General features: G+C 48.4%; 1 protein-coding gene across 2 annotated transcripts in view; it reads left to right on the top strand.

Annotated features, from left to right (window-relative positions):
* LOC138638762 (cytochrome P450 2K1-like) overlaps window positions 1-20,080 on the top strand; it is a 113,747-nt gene that overhangs the window by 20,176 nt on the left and 73,491 nt on the right. The gene's annotated exons all lie outside the window — the stretch shown is intronic.

Here is a 20,080-nt window from a genome sequence, read left to right as displayed (position 1 = left end):
TTCCTGTCAATGTTCCAGTGTTGGACTTGCTTTTCCCTGGATCATTCCTGTGGCCTGCTGCTCTGCATAGCTAAGTTCTTCTTTGCTATTTGTTTGCTATTTTTTCTGTCCAGCTTGTCTAAATTTGTTGCTGGAAGCTCTGGGACGCAAAGGGTGTACCTCCGTGCCGTTAGTTCGGTACGGAGGGTCTTTTTGCCCCCTTTGCGTGGTTTTCTTTAGGGTTTTGTGTAGACCGCAAAGTTACCTTTTCTATCCTCGATCTGTTAAGTAAGTCGGGCCTCACTTTGCTGAATCTATTTCATCTCTACGTTTGTCTTTTCATCTTAACTCACAGTCATTATATGAGGGGGGCTGCCTTTTCCTTTGGGGTATTTCTCTGAGGCAAGGTAGGCTTATTTTCTATCTTCAGGCTAGTTAGTTTCTCAGGCTGTGCCGAGTTGCATAGGCAGAGTTAGGCGCAATCCATGGCTGCCTCTAGTGTTGTTTGGAGAGGATTAGGGATTGCGGTCTGCAGAGTTCCCACGTCTCAGAGCTCGTTCTATGATTTTGGGTTATTGTCAGATCACTGTATGTGCTCTGACCGCTATGTCCATTGTAGTACTGAATTGCCTCTCATAACACTACATGCTCTACAAGATATTTATTCAGAAGACAATATAATCGCACACTGAACTCAACTAAAGAACAAACAAAGGTGTAACAGAACTAAAGGGAACCTATCATGTCTCCAAACACTATTAACCTGCAGATATACGGTAAATCTATATATCGATATATCGATATATGGTAAATCGACGTATCAATAGACAATCTTGGCACAATAACACCACTAAAAAGCTCCGGCAAGTGTCCAGGGTTGCGGAGCGGCGTCGGAAGGAAACACACCTGCAAGATGACTTCACTGCATTCAAACAGGCAACACTCGCTTTTAAATCTGCACTCACCTCTGCTAAACAGGTCTAATTCACAACCCTCGTATCTTCCCTATCCTACAGCCCCAAACAGTTATTCAAAACCTTTAACTCCCTCCTCTGCCCCCCACTGCCCCCCACTGCCCCCTCCAACCTCCCTCATCTCTGCTGAGGACTTTGACACACACTTTAAAAATAAGATCGACCAGACAAGGCAAGTCTTCATTGTTCATCCACCACAACCCTTTTGTATACCAGACCAATGCCCAAACCCCATAACCTCCCTATCCAACATCACTGAAGGGGGGCTTAATTGTCTCCTCTCCAAATCGCACCTCACCACCTGTGCGCTCGACCCAATGCCATCCCACCTCCTCCCCAACCTCACCACCACACTTATCCCATCCCTAACCCACCTCTTCAACCTATCACTAACTTCTGGTACCTTCCCTTCTGCTTTCAAACATGCCACAATCACGCCTATCCTTAAAAAGCCAACCCTCGATCAAACTGCTTTGTCCAGCTATCGCCCAATATCACTGCTCCCATTTGCTTCCAAACTCCTGGAGCAGCACGTCCACTCTGAACTTTCCTCCCACCTTTCATCTAACTTGCTCTTTGGCAATCTACAATCTGGTTTACGCCCCCATCACTCAACTGAGACAGCCCTGACCAAAATTACTAATGACCTACTTACCGCCAAAGCTAATGGACACTATAATATAATAATAATAATAATTTTCATTTATATAGCGCCAACATATGCACTACTCTGTACTCCTCCTTCTAGACCTGTCCTCTGCTTTTGACACGGTTGACCACTGCCTCTTACTACAGATCCTCTCCTCCTTTGGCATCAAAGACCTCGCCCTATCCTGGATCTCCTTGTACCTTTCCAATCGCACATTCAGCGTCTCCCACTCCCACACTACCTCCTCATCCCACCCTCTCTCTGTTGGAGTCCCCCAAGGCTCTGTTCTAGGACCCCTACTCTTCTCAATCTATACACTTGGCTTGGGACAACTCATAAAGTCCCATGGATTCCAGTACCACCTCTGTGCTGATGACACTCAGATCTACCTCTCTGGCCCAGACGTCACCGCTCTGCTGTCCAGAATCCCAGAGTGCCTATCAGCCATATCCTCCTTCTTCTCCTCTCACTTCCTCAAACTCAATGTGGACAAATCTGAACTCATCATCTTTCCTCCATCCCATAGATCTTCCTTACCTGACCAATCTATTGCAATCAATGACATCATGCTTTCCCCTGTACCGGAAGTCCACTGCCTCGGAGTAACCTTCGACTCTGCCCTGTCCCTCAAACCACACATCCATGCCCTTTCCACCTACTGTCACCTCCAGCTCAAAAATATCTCCAGAATCCGTCCTTTCCTCAACCGTCAATCTACTAAAATGCCTGTGCACGCTCTCATCATCTCCCTCCTTGACTATTGCAACATCCTTATCTGTGGCCTCCCTGCTAACACCCTTGCACCTCTCCAGTTCATTCTTAACTCTGCTGCCCGACTAATTCATCTCTCTCCTCGCTACTCCCCTGCTTCCCCCCTCTGCAAATCTCTTCACTGGCTCCCATTCCCACAGCATATCCAGTTCAAATTACTAATACTGACCTACAAAGCCATCCACAACCTGTCTCCTCCATATGTCTCTGAACTAATCTCACGATATCTTCCCTCACGTGATCTCCGGTCCTCCCAATTCCTCCTTCTCTCCTCCACACTTATTCACTCCTCATCCAACCGCCTCCAAGACTTCTCCCGAATATCCCCCATCCTCTGGAATTCTTTGGCCCAACACGTCCGACTATCAACCACATTCGGATCCTTCAGACGGAACCTGAAAACCCATCTCTTCAGGAAAGCCTACAGCCTGCACTGACCCTGCTGCCGCCTCATCACTACCGAAGCTACTGCCTCACCAACACCGGAGCTACCGCCTCACCAACACCGGAGCTACTGCAACCCTCAACCTACTGTCTGCTTCCCCATAATCCTGTAGAATGTAAGCCCGCAAGGGCAGGTTCCTCACCCCTCTGTATCAGTCTGTAATTGTTAGTTTGTTTACTGTAAGTGATATCTGTAACTTGTATGTAACCCCTTCTCATTTAAAGCACCATGGAATCAATGGTGCTATATAAATAAATAAATAATAATAATAATCTGCACGCTAATAGCATTACATTGCTGTCTGGCCACTCTATTGATAGTGCAGCTACTGGGAGAAAATTAATGTTATTTCACCTGGGAGCTGCCGGCTTTCAGTCAAAGAGCCGTGCCCAAAGCCATTGTAGTCACCACTCAGCAGCTATAAGCACATCAGGTGCTTTGATTGACAGTTTGCTCCACTGCATATTTGTAAAGAGCAAACTGTCAATCAAAGTGCAAGAGAGGACTTACAGCGCCTGCTCACACATTATAGTGATAAGTACTGTGAGCAATGACTGAAGCCCTTCTGGCACACCTCTATAACTGAAAGCTGGGGGCTCTCAGTAGGGGTTTATTTTCTCCTGTTAGCCACATTTTCAGTAAAGCAGCCAGATGATCTTGTAACGATATTAACCTGCAAATTAACCCTGTAACCCAGTATCTGCAGTTAACTAGCAATTGGGGACATGAAAGGTTGCCTTTAGTTACTAGTTTTGCCGAATATTTTCCCCCAACTATAATTATACAATCTGCTCAGCGCTTATTGCCAATAGGACTACATACTATCTGAAACTAAACCTGTCAAAAACTGAACTCCTCGTGTTCTCTCCCTCTACTAACCTACCTTTGCCTGACATTGCCATCTCCGTGTGCGGTTCCACCATTACTCCAAAGCAACATGCCCGCTGCCTTGGGGTCATCCTTGATTCCGAGCTTTCATTCACCCCCCACATCCGATCACTGGCTCGCTCTTCTTACCTGCATCTCAAAAACATTTCTAGAATTCGCCCTTTTCTTACTTTTGACTCTGCAAAAACTCTTACTGTTTCACTTATTCATTCTCGTCTGGACTATTGTAACTCTCTACTAATCGGTCTCCCTCTTACCAAACTTTCCCCGCTCCAATCTGTCCTGAATGCTGCTGCCAGGATCATATTCCTCACCAACCGTTACACCGATGCCTCTACCTTGTGCCAGTCATTACACTGGCTACCCATCCACTCCAGAATCCAGTACAAAACTACTACCCTCATCCACAAAGCACTCCATGGCTCAGCACCATCCTACATCTCCTCTCTGGTTTCAGTCTACCACCCTACCCGTGCCCTACGCTCCGCTAATGACCTCAGGTTAGCATCCTCAATAATCAGAACCTCCCACTCCCGTCTCCAAGACTTTACATGTGCTGCTCCGATTCTTTGGAATGCACTACCTAGGTTAATACGATTAATCCCCAATCCCCACAGTTTTAAGCGTGCCCTAAAAACTCATTTGTTCAGACTGGCCTACCACCTCAACACATTAACCTAACGATCCCTGTGTGGCCTATTTAAAAAAGAAAAAAAAAAAACCAGGTTCCTCGCATTATGTTCTCATTCACTTTATGCAGTTATTAGCCCTCTGTGTCTGTACTGCTACATACTTAGGCAGTTTTACCAAAATATGAGTGCATAAAAGCACTCACAGACCACTATAGCACACAGAAGCATGATAAAATCAATAAAGTTTATTGAAAGACAAAAATAAAAAAACAGTACAAAAAATATACAATATGAGGATATCAAAAAAGACTGTGACAAAACTCCATTTTAAAGCAGCACAAATGTACTCATATATCTCCTGGGCAGCATACTATTATCTTAGTAAAAAATGTAACCTTGGTTAAATGAAAAAGGCTCACATGCAATCCTTTAAGGTCCTAATATTGTGGTAAATATACCCGGATACTGCTAGCCTAATTTCACTATGACACCCGTAAAAATATGAAGTAGTTGGAGTTGGTGCTTACCTATGTTTGAAAATCGCTGCAGGAGTGCCCCGACGCGCGTTTCGCCAATCAAGTGCTTTCTCACTCCCCTTGAGAAAGCACTTGATTGGCGAAACGCGCGTCGGGGCACTCCTGCAGCGATTTTCAAACATGGGTAAGCACTAACTCCAACTACTTCATATTTTTATGGGTGTCATAGTGAAATTAGGCTAGCAGTATCCGGGTATATTTACCACAATATTAGGACCTTAAAGGATTGCATGTGAGCCTTTTTCATTTAACCAAGGTTACATTTTTTACTAAGATAATAGTATGCTGCCCAGGAGATATATGAGTACATTTGTGCTGCTTTAAAATGGAGTTTTGTCACAGTCTTTTTTGATATCCTCATATTGTATATTTTTTGTACTGTTGTTTTATTTTTGTCTTTCAATAAACTTTATTGATTTTATCATGCTTCTGTGTGCTATAGTGGTCTGTGAGTGCTTTTATGCACTCATATTTTGGTAATATTGCTTATTTGTCCACTTTTTTTGAAACTAACTATAATGTTGGAGAAGCAATTATAGTGATGCTTCTGGCTGAGATTTGTTGCTTTTTGTATCTATATATTGATACTTAGGCAGTTATTTGGTTCATGCAGCTTTACATGAACACCTGAGCCTTACACTATGGCCGGTCCGAATAACTAAAGCAATTGTTACCATCCACCTCTCGTGTCTCCCCTTTTCATCATAGTTTGTAGCTTGCGAGCAGCAGGGCCCTCATTCCTCTTGGTATCTATTGTGAACTGTGATTTCTGTTATGCTGTAATGTCTATTGTCTGTACAAGTCCCCTCTATAATTTGTAAAGCGCTGCAGAATATGTTGGCGCTATATAAATAAAAATTATTATTATTATTATTATTATTATTTTTAACTTTAAAAATGTCACTAGGTTCAGCTAATTTCCAAAAATTCAACAAATATATTACTACAATCACACCCCACTGTTTGATAGTTGGCGATCTTTACAAACCCCTGTAGTTTGGTACATTCAATAAAGATATACTGTACTTTACATCTGTCAAGTAGAAATGGTGGAAATTGACACACAGGACCTGGTCCAGTGATCATGTCAGTAATCTGTGGCTACAGGATGGAATCTCAGGATGCCGCCTCTCACTTGATGACATTAGCAGTTTTTCGCATTCTTATCTGACCAAACGTGTGCCAAGCCATGATGATGATGATCTGCCATGCTGGTTAATTAAAGAGGTAGCGCATATGCCAACAAGTTACAGTCAGATGACCAGATGACTGACGTGGCCGCTGGAATCTTATAGATTGATTCCCACATCGCTACCATCTTGCCTTTGCACCAGAGGCGTAGCTAGGGTTTTGGTTCAGGATGGGGGGCGATGCTTCTGAGTGGACCCTTAACCAGGTAACCTTGATTACAACTGGGTGACGCACCGTAATAGTGGAGAAAAACCTCAGCAGATGACCATGCTATTACTGAAGATAATCTCTATATATTATTATTTTATTATTATTATACATTTTTATAGCGCCATTTATTCCATGGCGCTTTACATGTGAATACGAGGCAAATATAGACAAATACATTAAACATGAGCAGATAACAGGCACACGGGTACATAAGGAGGGAGGACCCTGCCCGCGAGGGCTCACAGTCTGCAGGGGGTGGGTGATGAAACACTAGGAGAGGGTAGGGCAGGTTGCGCGGCGGTTCAGTAACTTCAGGATCACTGCAGGCCAACATGGATATTACCGCCATATCGTCAGTGGTAGATACCAGTCCTACAGAACATATAAGAGATCACTGCACAGTTACAGATTATGTCTTACCGCTGAAGTTCTTTCTGATGGAGTCGTCACTTTTTACGTCTTTTCCATCTGACAGAAACAACTTTTTCCAGCCACGTCTTGGCTGCAGAGAAAACATCAAAGACATGTTTCACGTCTCATATTTTCAGGACATAACATCTATTCCCAACCTGCACAAACTCCTTATCCTGCTGATTCCTCAATACTGAGACCGAGTAAGTCACTAGTCACCCCCTGTACAGATCCTCTAAACACAGTATGATGCTCTTTCCAGTATAATGCCCTCACTGTATAGTACCACCCAAACTGTTTGATGGCTCCAACACTGCAAGATGAACCCCCTCACTGTAATCTCCACACTGTAGGATGACCCCCTAGATAGCCTCCATATAGTATAATGCACCAGATAGTCCTCAATATAGTATAATGCACTCCCTGTAGGCCTACTCTATATTGTATAATGCATCCCCATAGGCATACTCTTTAGCGTAAGGCTGCTTACATAGGCAAACCCTGTAATATAAGGCAGCACCCCCATAGGCAGACCCTCTATTATAAGGAAGCACCCCATAGGCCGACTCTGTAGTATAAGGCAGCACCCCCATAGGCAGATCCTGTATTATAAGGCAGAATCTCATAGGCAGACCCTGTAGTATAAGATAGCACCCCATAAGCCGACTCTGTAGTTTAAGGCAGTACCCCCACACAGGCAAACACTGTAGTATAAGGCATCTCACACTCCCACAGGCAGACTCTGTAGTATAAGGCAGCACCCCCCACAGGCAGACTCTGTAGTATAAGGCAGCACCCCCACACCCCCACAGGCAGACTCTGTAGTATAATGCAGCACCCACCAGGCAGACCCTGCAGTATAAGACAGCACCCCACCCCACAGACAGCCCCCATAAAGAAAAATATTAAATAAATACTCACCTCTCTTCTTCTTGGTTCCTGCGCTGCTCCCTGCTCCAGCTCACCTCCGGACCACGGGCGTCGGGCAGTGATGTTATTGCGCCCACTGTCAGTAAAGGCATTGGTAACATCTGACACTGACAGGAGGATGATGGGAGAAGGAGCGTGTTAGGAGTCGAGTTCTCGCCGCTGCACAGGGGTAATCTCGAATCATGTCTGCTGCGGTCTCCCATTCTCCTCCAGCTTCAGTGGAGCCTGCTCAGCAGAGACGTTGGGCCCAGTGTCTGGCTCAAGCTGATACTGTGCGCTTGGTTACTGCTGCCTTTCCAGTCTCCAGGCTCTGCCTTTGTTGCCAGTAGGGCTGAGCGAAACGGGTCGGCCAGATTCAGAAACCCGACCCGACCCCTGTGTGGGGTCGGCCATGAGGTCGGCGATCTTCTGTACTGGAATCGGAATTCCGATACCGATTCCCGATATGTTTAAGATATCGGGAATCGGTATTAGAATTCAGATTTAAGTGTAAAATAAAGAATAAAAATAAAAAATATTGCTATACTCACCCTCGGACGCGCCCTGATTGTAACCGGGAGCCTTCCTTCCTAAGAATGAGCGCCTGAAGGACCTTTCGATGACGTCACGGCTTGTGATTGGTCGCGTGAGCGGTCACATGGGCGTCATCGAAAGGTCCTTCAAGCGCTGATTCTTAGGAAGGAAGGCTGCGGGTTAGAACCAGGGCGCGTCCGAGGGTGAGTATATTCCTTATAGGTATATACTCACCCTCGGACGCGCCCTGGTTCTAACCCGCAGCCTTCCTTCCTAAGAATTAGCGCTTGAAGGACCTTTCGATGACGTCACGGCTTGTGATTGGTCGCGTGACGCCCATGTGACCGCTCACGCCACCAATCACAAGCCGCGACGTCATCGAAAGGTCCTTCAGGCGCTCATTCTTAGGAAGGAAGGCTCCCGGTTACAACCAGGGCGCGTCCGAGGGTGAGTATAGCAATATTTTTTATTTTTATTCTTTATTTTACACATTAATATGGATCGCAGGGCCTGAAGGAGAGTTTCCTCTCCTTCAGACCCTGGGAACCATTAGAAACCCAATGCACTGCATTGGGTTTCGTGTTTCGGCCGACCCCGACTTTTCTATAGGATCGGCCGATTTCACTCGACCCGACTTTTGAAAAAACAAAAGTCGCTCAACCCTAGTTGCCAGTACTGATCAGCAGCGAGCAGGCGTTGCAGGGACTAAGTCCTGCTTTTCCCATTCTTAGCATGCCCACAGGACAACCTCCCATTGGAGGACGGGGGTCACATGCTCAGGTCCTGTAGCAGCTCCTATTTGACCACTAGGAAGGTCCTTGAGTGCTACAGCTATTAAAGGTTTGCATGGCCGCACGGCCATGCGCTAGTATAGACTTCACATGTGGGTGTGTAGATGAATGTCTGTAGATGGATGAAAGCTCCTTAATCGAGTGGTAAATGGATCGACCCTCCCCTCTCAGATAACACACCAAACCATTCCATTTACTCTATCCATGTCTCCATCTCATAAGGAGATTATCTCTCTTTCCTCTCTCCCCAAGCACTATTGGCCATATGCGGACGTGTTCTCCAAAAGGGCTGCGAAGACCCTTCCGCCTCACTGCTCCTATGACTGCCCTATTGACCTCTTGCCTGGTGCTGAGCCTCCCCGGGGTCGAGTCTACCCATTATCTTTCCCAGAGACAGAGGCAATGTCTCAGTACATTCAGGAGAAAATGGGAAGAAGATTCATTAGGAAGTGTCACCTGCAGGGGAGGGGTTCTTCTTTGTACAGAAGAAGAACGGAGAATTATGTCCATGCATAGATTACAGGGGTCTTAACGCCATCACTGTTGAGAATAAACACCCTCTGCCCCTGATATCTAAGCTCTTCGATAGGTTGGGAGGAGCGAGGGTATTTACTAAGCTTCATCTGCGGGGTGCTTAGAACCTGATTCACATGCATGAGGGGGATGAATGGAAGACTGCTTTTAACACCAGGGAAGGGCACTATGAATACATATACCTGGTGATGCCCTTCGGGCTCTGTAATGCCCCTGCCGTTTTCCAAGACTTTGTAAACGATATCTTCCAGGATATGCACTCCACCTCGGTTGTAGTCTATCTGGATGATGTTCTCATTTACTCTCCTTATAGACTCCCACCAGAGAGAGATGTTTGCAAAGTCTTCGACCTCCTACAGGCAAACTCCCTCTATGCCAAGTTGGAGAAGTGTGTGTTTATAATAGTAATAATCTTTATTTTTATATAGCGCTAACATATTCTGCAGCGCTTTACAGTTTTGCACACATTATCATTACTGTCCCCGATGGGGCTCACAATCTAGAATCCCTATCAGTATGTCTTTGGAATGTGGGAGGAAACCGGAGTGCTCGGAGGAAACCCACGCAAACACGGAGAGAACATACAAACTCTTTGCAGATGTTGTCCTGGGTGGGATTAGAACCCAGGACCCCAGCGCTGCAAGGCTGCAATGCTAACCACTGCGCCACCGTGCTGCCCTTGAGCAGGAGTCTTTGCCTTTCCTAGGCTATATCATCTCTGCCCAAGGATTGGCTATGGATCCTGCCAAACTACATGCTGTGATGGACTGACAGGAACCCCATTCTCTCAAAGCCGTGCAGCACTTTATGGGGTTCATCAACTATTATCGCCAGTTCATTCCCTACTTTTCAACTTTAGTAGCTCACCTGGTTGACCTTACCAAGAAGGGAGCTAATCCCAAATTGTGGTCGGAGGAGGTCTCCAAGGCCTTCAAGTAACACTTCGCTGGCGCTCCTATTTTACATCGCCCTGATATTGATAAGCCATTTATCATGGAGGTGGATGCCTCTTCCGTCCGTGCTGGAGCAGTCCTCTTCCAGAAGCATGCTCAAGGTCGGAAGCATCCTTGCTTCTTCTTGTCCAAGACTTTCACACCAGTGGAGAGGAATTATTCCATCGGGGACAGGGAGCTGCTAGCCATGAAGTTGGCCTTTTCGTAGTGGAGACATCTTCTGGAAGGGGCTCGCTACCCCTTCCACGTATTCACCGACCACAAAAATTTGGTGTATTTACAAACCGCCCAGTGGCTAAACTCTCACCAGGCCAGATGTTCCCTGTTCTTCTCCCAGTTCCACTTAACCCTCCATTTTCTCTCCGGGGAGAAGAACACTCGGGCCAAGGCTCTCTCCTGCTCCTTTGTGCCATCAGAGGAGGAGGAGCCTTGTTGTGAATTCTGTGGCAGAGCTCCCTCCTGTGGTCACAAGTGGTACTTCGGCTGATTCTCTCTATGAGCTTCCGTTGGTGGAGGAGAGTGGTACTGCGGCTTCTGAGTTTCCTTCCTCAGGTGATGTGGGGAAGTCGTTAGGTGCTGCTCTATTTAACTCCACCTAGTGCTTTGATCCTGGCCTCCAGTCAATGTTCTAGTATAGGACTTGCTTCCTCCTGGATCGTTCCTGTGGCCTGCTGCTCTGCATAGCTAAGTTCCGCTTTTGTTATTTTGTTTGCTGTTTTTTTCTGTCCAGCTTGCTTGTTTGCTTTCTCTTGCTTGCTGGAAGCTCTGGGACGCAGAGGGTGTACCTCCGTGCCGTTAGTCGGTACGGAGGGTCTTTTTGCCCCCTTTGCGTGGTTGTTTGTAGGGTTTTGTGTTGACCGCAAGGTTACCTTTCCTGTCCTCGCTCTGTTCGGAAAGTCGGGCCTCGCTTTGCTAAATCTATTTCATCTCTACGTTTGTCTTTTCATCTTGACTCATGGTCATTATGTGGGGGGGCTGCCTTTTCCTTTGGGGTATTTCTCTGAGGCAAGGTAGGCTTATTTTCTATCTTCAGGCTGGCTAGTTTCTCAGGCTGTGTCGAGTTGCATAGGGAGCGTTAGGCGCAATCCACGGCTGCCTCTAGTGTGGTTGGAGAGGATTAGGGATTGCGGTCAGCGGAGTTCCCACGTCTCAGAGCTCGTTCTATGTTTTTGGGTTATTGTCAGGTCACTGTATGTGCTCTGACCGCTATGTCCATTGTGGTACTGAATTACCTTATCATAACAGAGCCTCAGCTTATTGTCCCTTCAGAGTGCCTGAGAACTGTGGCTCCGGTTTCGCAAGAGTCTGTGTCCTCAGGCAAGACTTTTGTTCCATCTAATTTGCGATCGTAGGTTCTCTCTTTGGCTCACTCATCCAGGGTGGGTGGACATTTTGGGACAAAGAGGACATTAGAGTTTCTGGCGAGGACTTACTGGTGGCCGCATATGGCCCGTGACGTCGGGGATTATATTCGGGCGTGTCTCTCCTGCGCCAAGAATCGGTCTCCTCGGCAACGGCTTGCTGGGCTACTTTACCCCCTGCCGTTGGCAGACAGACCCTGGGAGAAGGTCGGGATGGACTTCATGGTAGGCTTACCCACGTCTCGTAGCTGCACTATTATCTGGGTATTGCGATGTAGCGATGTCCTTGCTGTGCAGTGAATAGGCAGTGACCCATATAAAGTTCAAACAAAGTCTTGTTTATTTCACAGCATACTCACAAACCGGAAAAGAAAGCAAACAAGTCCTTCGGTATGCAGCTGGGAAGAATAACAAACAGTCAACAATCCGTTGCCGTGAACGTACTACACCACTGTGTACGCTAGGGTGTCAGGCTTTTCAAGCTCTGCCTGCCCGTGTTGCTCCACACAGAAGGAGCTCCTCATAAGCCTCCTGCTAGGTCTGACTCCCAGACCAGACTGACACACCCAAACTCTCTTACAGGGTTTTTTTTTCTATCCTCCAGATTCTATGGCCATGGGCCACTATAAGATCTGGGCTGGAGGAAACGGACCGGCCCCACTACCTTTCTGCAGTCCGTTTCAAAAATAAAAGCCCATACCGGGTTTTCCTGAATAATTTCTGGGTCAAATAACTTGACCCAGTTCACACTCACTTTTATTCTTCCCTGTGTCTCACAGGCAACCTGCTGTGAGCACAGGGCACTCCAGCGGATCTAATATGCTTCTAAGCACATCCTGGGGGATACATAGCGACCCTCGCATATGACACCGGTCACTGCCTTACATACCCCCCCCCTCTGTTCAGACTTGTGGGGTTGAACATTTGTCAGCATACATGGTGCCCGTGACAGGGCATCGGCATTTCCCTGTGACTTCCCAGCCCGATGTTCCACAGAGAAGCTGAAGTTTTGTAGGGACAGGAACCATCTGGTGACTCGGGCATTCCTCTCTTTTGCATTTCTCATCCAGACAAGGGGTGAATGGTCCGTTACCAACCGAAACTGAAGCCCGATCAAATAGTAGCGTAGAGACTCCAAGGCCCATTTAATCGCCAAGCACTCCTTCTCCACTACGCTATAATTTTTCTCTGCCAGGGTCAGTTTTCTGCTTAAATAGGTGACTGGATGCTCATCCCCGTTCACCTCTTGCGACAGTACCGCTCCTAAGCCTACCTCTGAAGCATCGGTTTGCACAACAAGGGTTTTCTTGAAGTCGGGACTGATGAGGACCGGCTGTCCACACAACGCCGACTTCAGGGACTGGAATGCTTCCTCTGCTTGAGAATTCCACTTGACCATCACCGTTTTCTTCCCTTTTAACAGGTCCGTTAGGGAAGCCGATTTACTTGCAAAATTGGGTATAAATCGACGGTAATACCCAATGATGCCAAGGAATGCCCTCACTTGTTTGGTACTTAAAGGCTTAGGCCAGTTTTGAATGGCCTCAATTTTGTTCACTTGAGGTATGATAACCCCCCGGCCGATCACGTATCCTAAGTACCGGGCTTCCGTAAGACCTATCGCGCATTTCTTTGGGTTTGCTGTTAACCCTGCAGCTCTAAGAGACTCCAGCACTGCTTGTACCTGGGACAGATGGGTATCCCAGTCGGTACTAAAAATGACTATGTCATCCAAATAGGCTGACGCGTAATCTCTATGTGGCGCTAACACAATGTCCATCAGCCTCTGGAATGTGGCCGGAGCCCCATGTAAGCCAAAAGGTAAGACAACGTATTGAAAGAGACCCTCTGGGGTTATAAAAGCAGTCTTTTCCTTCGCTGACTCTGTTAAAGGAACCTGCCAGTAACCTTTTGTAAGATCCAGCGTGGTGAAGTACTGGGCCTTCCCCAGTCTTTCAATTAGCTCGTCCACCCGTGGCATGGGATAGAGGTCAATTTTTGACACTTCATTTAACTTCCTAAAGTCATTACAGAAGCGTAATCACCCATCTGGTTTTGGTATTATTTTTATTATTATTATTATTATTTATTTATATAGCACCATTGATTCCATGGTGCTGTACATGAGAAGGGGTTACATACAAGTTACAAATATCACATACAGTAAACAAACTAACAATGACGGACTGATACAGAGGGGCGAGGACCCTGCCCTTTCGGGCTTACATTCTACAGGATTATGGGGAAGGAGACAGTAGGTTGAGGGTTGCAGGAGCTCCGGTGTTGGTGAGGCGGTAGCTCCGGTGTTGGTGAGGCGGTAGCTCCGGTGTTGGTGAGGCAGTAGCTCCGGTGTTGGTGAGGCGGTAGCTCCGGTGTTGGTGAGGCGGTAGCTCCGGTGTTGGTGAGGCAGCAGCGGTGTCAGTGCAGGCTGTAGGCTTTCCTGAAGAGATGAGTTTTCAGGTTCCGTCTGAAGGATCCGACTGTGGTTGATAGTCGGACATGTTGGGGCAGAGAGTTCCAGAGGATGGGGGATATTCGGGAGAAGTCTTGGAGGCGATTGGATGAGGAGCGAATAAGTGTGGAGGAGAGAAGGAGGTCTTGGGAGGACCGGAGATCACGTGAGGGAAGATATCGAGAGATTAGTTCAGAGATATATGGAGGAGACAGGTTGTGGATGGCTTTGTAGGTCAGTATTAGCAATTTGAACTGGATACGCTGAGGGAATGGGAGCCAGTGAAGAGATTTGCAGAGGGGGGAAGCGGAGGAGTAGCGAGGAGAGGGATGGATTAGTCGGGCAGCAGAGTTAAGGATGGACTGGAGAGGTGCAAGGGTGTTAGCAGGGAGGCCACAGAAAAGGATGTTGCAGTAGTCAAGGCGGGAAATGATGAGGGCGTGCACAAGCATTTTAGTAGATTGGGGGTTGAGGAAAGGACGGATCCTGGAGATATTTTTGAGCTGGAGGCGACAGGAGGTGGAAAGAGCTTGGATGTGTGGTTTTAGAACAATGGGGCTAGCCCACTCACTTCGGGACTCCTCAATGACTCCCAACTGAAGCATTTGCTTTACCTCGGCCACAATGGCTTGCCTTCGGGCTTCTGGCACTCGGTACGGTTTCATCCGCACCTTTACCTGGGGCTCAGTGACAATGTCATGCTGAATCACCGAGGTTCGCCCCGGCAGCTCTTAGAATACATCCATATTCTGCTGTACCAAAGCTCGAGCCTCCTGCCGCTGCTGTTTTGTGAGGGCATCATTGAGTTTTACCTCACACCTGGCTGTGTCCCTGGCCAGGGCCAGAGGGACCTCCGATTGTATGACCGCAGTTGCCTCTGTGACCAAACATTCTCGGTCCTTCCAGGCCTTTAGCAGGTTTACATGGTACAGCTGCTCGGGTTTTCTTTTCCCGGGTTGGTACACTTTGTAATTCACTTCCCCCACCTTCCCCCGTATCTCATAAGGCCCTTGCCACCTGGCCATGATTTTACTCTCTGGGGTGGGTACTAGTACCAACACCTGGTCTCCTTCTTCAAAGGTCCTGACTGTGGCCCTTTTATTATATGTACGGCTCTGAGCGGCCTGGGCATCTAACAGATGCTCCTTTACTATGGGTCGCACCACCGCTATCCGATCCTGCATACTTGCCACATACTCGATGACACTCTTATGTGGAGTGGGCTCCTGTTCCCACGTCTCTTTGGCTACATCCAGAAGACCCCTTGGGTGCCTGCCATACAATAACTCAAATGGGGAGAATCCCGTGGACGCCTGCGGTACCTCGCGTATGGCGAACATTAAATATGGCAATAACATATCCCAATCCCTCCCATCCTTGGCAACCACCTTTTTGAGCATGGCCTTGAGGGTTGTATTAAACCTCTCAACCAACCCGTCGGTTTGTGGATGGTACACTGACGTACGTAATTGTTTAATTTGGAGCAACTTACATAGCTCCTTAGTCACTTTAGACATAAAAGGAGTTCCCTGATCCGTAAGAATCTCCTTGGGTAGCCCAAGGCGACAAAACATGGCAAACAGTTCACGGGCTATTAATTTAGCCGAAGTGTGCCGGAGCGGTAACGCCTCAGGGTATCGGGTGGCGTAGTCTACGACTACTAATATGTGCTGGTGACCCCGGGTGGATTTTACTATTGGTCCTACCAGATCCATCGCTATCCGCTCAAAAGGTACTTCTATGATGGGCAGAGGCACTAACGGACTCCGGTAGTTCGTGGTGGGTGAGGTTAGTTGACATTCAGGACATGTGTCACAGTACTTTGTAACCTCAGCATAGATACCAGGCCAAAAAAACCTCTGTAATATGCGCTCTAACATCTTTTTGGCCCCCAAGGGCCCCCGCAACATGTGAGTGTGAGCCATGTCGAGCACTGCCCGACGATAGGGTTGGGGCACTACCAGTTGTTCCACCACCTCATCCCGGATTTTATCAAACCTGTACAGTAACTGCTGGTTGATCATCATCTGGGGAAACTCCTTTTCTGCACCAGGTTGTTGTGCCACCCCATTCACCTCGATTACTCTTTCCCTTGCCCGGGTCAGAGTGGGATCCTGGAGCTGGGCAGTCCCAAACTTACCAGGTGACACCTCCAGCTCAGGAATTGGTGGATTCTCTTCCACTTCTCCTGCCAACCCCTCTAGGGGAAACCTATCGGGATTACACACTGTCCCTATCATGGCGACCCCTACGGCAGGTGTCCCTGACTCTGGATCTTCGGGTTCAGCACCCGGAATGCTTTTTACCCTGAGAGGGTTAAGTCTGGTCTCCCAGAGGGACCAGAACAAGGGCAAGTCTCTACCCATCACGGTTCCATACGGAAGAGTCTTTACCACTCACATCACATGTTTAATCTCTCCACATGGAGTGGAGAACGTGACCTCCGCAATCGGGTACTCTTGGAGGTCCCCATGTATGCACACTACCCCTACTTTTCGTCCATTAGGACTGTCCCCAGCAACCAGGGACCCGTGTACCAGGGTCACCAAGCTCCCCGAGTCCAAGAGAGCATCCGTTTGGTACCCATTAATGAGTACTCTACACAGCTGAGGATCGGTACCAGCAGGGTCTGTAGTGGCAATGCAGACTGGCTGGGCATACATAGACACCCGGCGGGTATACCCGCAGTCCATGGGCTCTGTTGTTAGGGGGCAATTAGTAACCACATGTCCAGGTTCTTGGCACCGCCAACACGTAATGACTGTGGCACGAGGTAACCTTGGGGCCAGTTTAGGGGACACCGGTCTGTGGTCACTCTCTTTCCGAGACAACCCCTCAGCACGGACTCGGTCCGGTTTTGTCCCAGTGGAGGGTCGTGGCCTTTTCTCAGACTCCTGAGCTGGCGGAGCCTTACGTGACAGCCGAAGCAGAGCAGTGACCCGTATAAAGTCCTGGGTGGCCTTATATCACTCTATCAGACCTACAACGTGGTCTAGGGTACCCGGGTCCCCTTGACCCACCCAAAACTGTAAGGCTGCTGGCAGAGCCCTCACCAGTCGGTCGACCACCACCCTTTCCACTATCTGACTTGTGGATAAAGTCTCAGGTTGGAGCCACCGTTTCACAAGCTGCAGTAAGTCAAAAATCTGAGACCGGGCAGGCTGGGCTTCCAAAAAAGTCCAAGAAAACACCCGTTGAGCTCTCACATAAGTATTAACCCCCAGTCGGGCAAGGATCTCACCTTTTAGCTTGGAATAGTCCTGGGCATCCTCCCGACTGAGGTCAAAGTAGGCCTTTAGCGCATCACCCCTCAAGAACGGAGCCACAACTTCAGCCCACTGTGCTGCTGGCAGATTCTCCCGTTCTGCCGTGCGCTCATAGACGGTGAGGAAAGCTTCCACGTCATCTTCCGGACTCAATTTCCTCAAAGCGGAGCGGACCTTGTCTCGGGCATCGCGACGTTCCGGGGTCGGTGCTGGAGGTGCCTCACGCAGGGCTGTAATTTGCTGCAGCAACAGATTATTAGATTGTTGCTGTTGTTGCTGTGTGAGGACCAGCTGCCTCAGGATCTCCTCCATTTTGTCTGTAGGCCTGAGTTGCAATGTAGCAGGCTTAATAACAGACATGCAAATGGTGTTGGGGTATGCCTTAATTCACACTGCTCCGCATTCTCCAACCAAATGTGATGTAGCGATGTCCTTGCTGTGCAGTGAATAGGCAGTGACCCATATAAAGTTCAAACAAAGTCTTGTTTATTTCACAGCATACTCACAAACCGGAAAAGAAAGCAAACAAGTCCTTCGGTATGCAGCCGGGAAGAATAACAAACAGTCCACAATCGTTGCCGTGAACGTACTACACCACTGTGTACGCTATGGTGTCAGGCTTTTCAGGCTCTGCCTGGCCCGTGTTGCTCCACACAGAAGGAGCTCCTCATAAGCCTCCTGCTAGGTCTGACTCCCAGACCAGACTGACACACCCAAACTCTCTTGCAGGGGTTTTTTTTTCTATCCTCCAGATTCTATGGCCATGGGCCACTATAAGATCTGGGCTGGAGGAAACGGACCGGCCCCACTACCTTCCTGCAGTTCGTTTCAAAAATAAAAGCCCATACCGGGTTTTCCTGAATAATTTCTGGGTCAAATAACTTGACCCAGTTCACACTCACTTTTATTCTTCCCTGTGTCTCACAGGCAACCTGCTGTGAGCACAGGGCACTCCAGCGGATCTAATATGCTTCTAAGCACATCCTGGGGGATACATAGCGACCCTCGCATATGACACCGGTCACTGCCTTACAGTAGTCACCGGCTATTTTTCTAAAATGGTGCACTTGTTGACGCTTCCACGGTTACCTTCTGCACGGGCCTTGGCGGCGTTGTTCATTAAACATGTTTTCCACCTACATGGCGTGCCAGACAAAATTGTCAGTGACCAGGGACCCCAGTTTGCATCTCGGTTCTGGAGAGTGCTCTGTCGTTTACTCAACATTGAGCTGAATCTCTCTTCTGCGTACCACACTAAGACGAATGGGTCGGTAGAGAGGGCCAACCAGACTCTGGACACAAACCGGTGACATTTTGTCTCTGCCAGGCAGGATGATTGAGCATCCATGCTACCATGGGCAGAGTTTGCATTGCACAGCGCCGTAGCCGACTTCACCGGGCGGACCCCATTCCTCCTTAACTACGGCCAGCATCCGCGTGTCCCTGTGCCAATGCCCGTGTCATTCATCGATCCTAGGGTGGCAGACTGAGCGGTGGAGGCACGTGACATTTGGGACTGCACACAGGATGCCATCCGGGCCTCCAAGGAGAGAATGAGGGTTTCTGCCGATGCATATCGGCGCCGCGCTCCGACCTTTGCTCCTGGTGACTTAGTGTGGCTCTCCGCCCATAACATCAGGCTGTGAGTTGAGTCCACTACATTTGCACCTCGCTACATAGGCCCCTTCAAGATCCTGGAACAAGTCAATCCTGTGGTCTATCGGTTGGCCCTTCCTCCAAACCTAGGTATCACCGACACCTTTCATGTGTCCCTCCTAAAACCCTTTCACATGTCCCAGTTTTCCGAATCATATTCCAGGGCATCGGGCTTGTCAATGGACGATTACGAGGTTAATACTATCATGGGGTGTAAGGTGGTACATGGCAAAAAATTCTATCTGGTGGATTGGAAGGGTCATGGCCCAGAGGACAGGACCTGGGAGCCTTTGAGCACATTCGGGCTCGGTTGCTCATTGCGGCCTTTGAGCATAGCGAGGCTCAGTGAGGAGGGGGCTCTAGGAAGGGGGTAATGTTAGGAGTCGAGTTCCTGCCACTTCACAGGGGGAATCTTGAACCATGTCTGCTGCGGTCTCCCATTCTCCTCCAAACGCAGTGGAGCCTGCTCAGCAGAGACGTCGGTCCCAGCGTCTGGCTCAAGCTGATACTGTGCGCTTGGTTACTGCTGCCTTTCCAGGCTCTGCCTTTGTAGCCAGTACTGATCAGCAGCTAGCAGGCGTTTCAGGGGCTAGGTCCTGCTTTTCCCATACAGAGCATGCCCAAAGGACAACCTCCCATTGGAGGTCTGGGGTCACACGCTCAGGTCCTGTAGCAGCTCCTATTGGACCACTAGGAAGGTCCTTGAGTGCTACAGCTATAAAAGGTTCGCATGGCCGCACGGCCATGCGCTAGTATATTCTTGATATGTGTGTGTGTAGATGAATGTCTGTCGATGGATAAATGCTCCTTTATCATTCCCATTCCTTGTGTTGATGACTGCTCGCGAATGGTGGAAGCAACCTAGAGCACGAAAGTGCTATCTGCACACTAAGCACACATTTCCGTATCTTTTTGCACCGTCTTTATGGCACCGTGCG

Source organism: Ranitomeya imitator, chromosome 5 (assembly GCF_032444005.1).
Source record: "Ranitomeya imitator isolate aRanImi1 chromosome 5, aRanImi1.pri, whole genome shotgun sequence".
In the NCBI taxonomy this organism is placed as follows: domain Eukaryota; kingdom Metazoa; phylum Chordata; class Amphibia; order Anura; family Dendrobatidae; genus Ranitomeya; species Ranitomeya imitator.
Note: the sequence above shows the minus strand (reverse complement) of the source record. Positions and strands in the feature narration are given on the sequence as shown.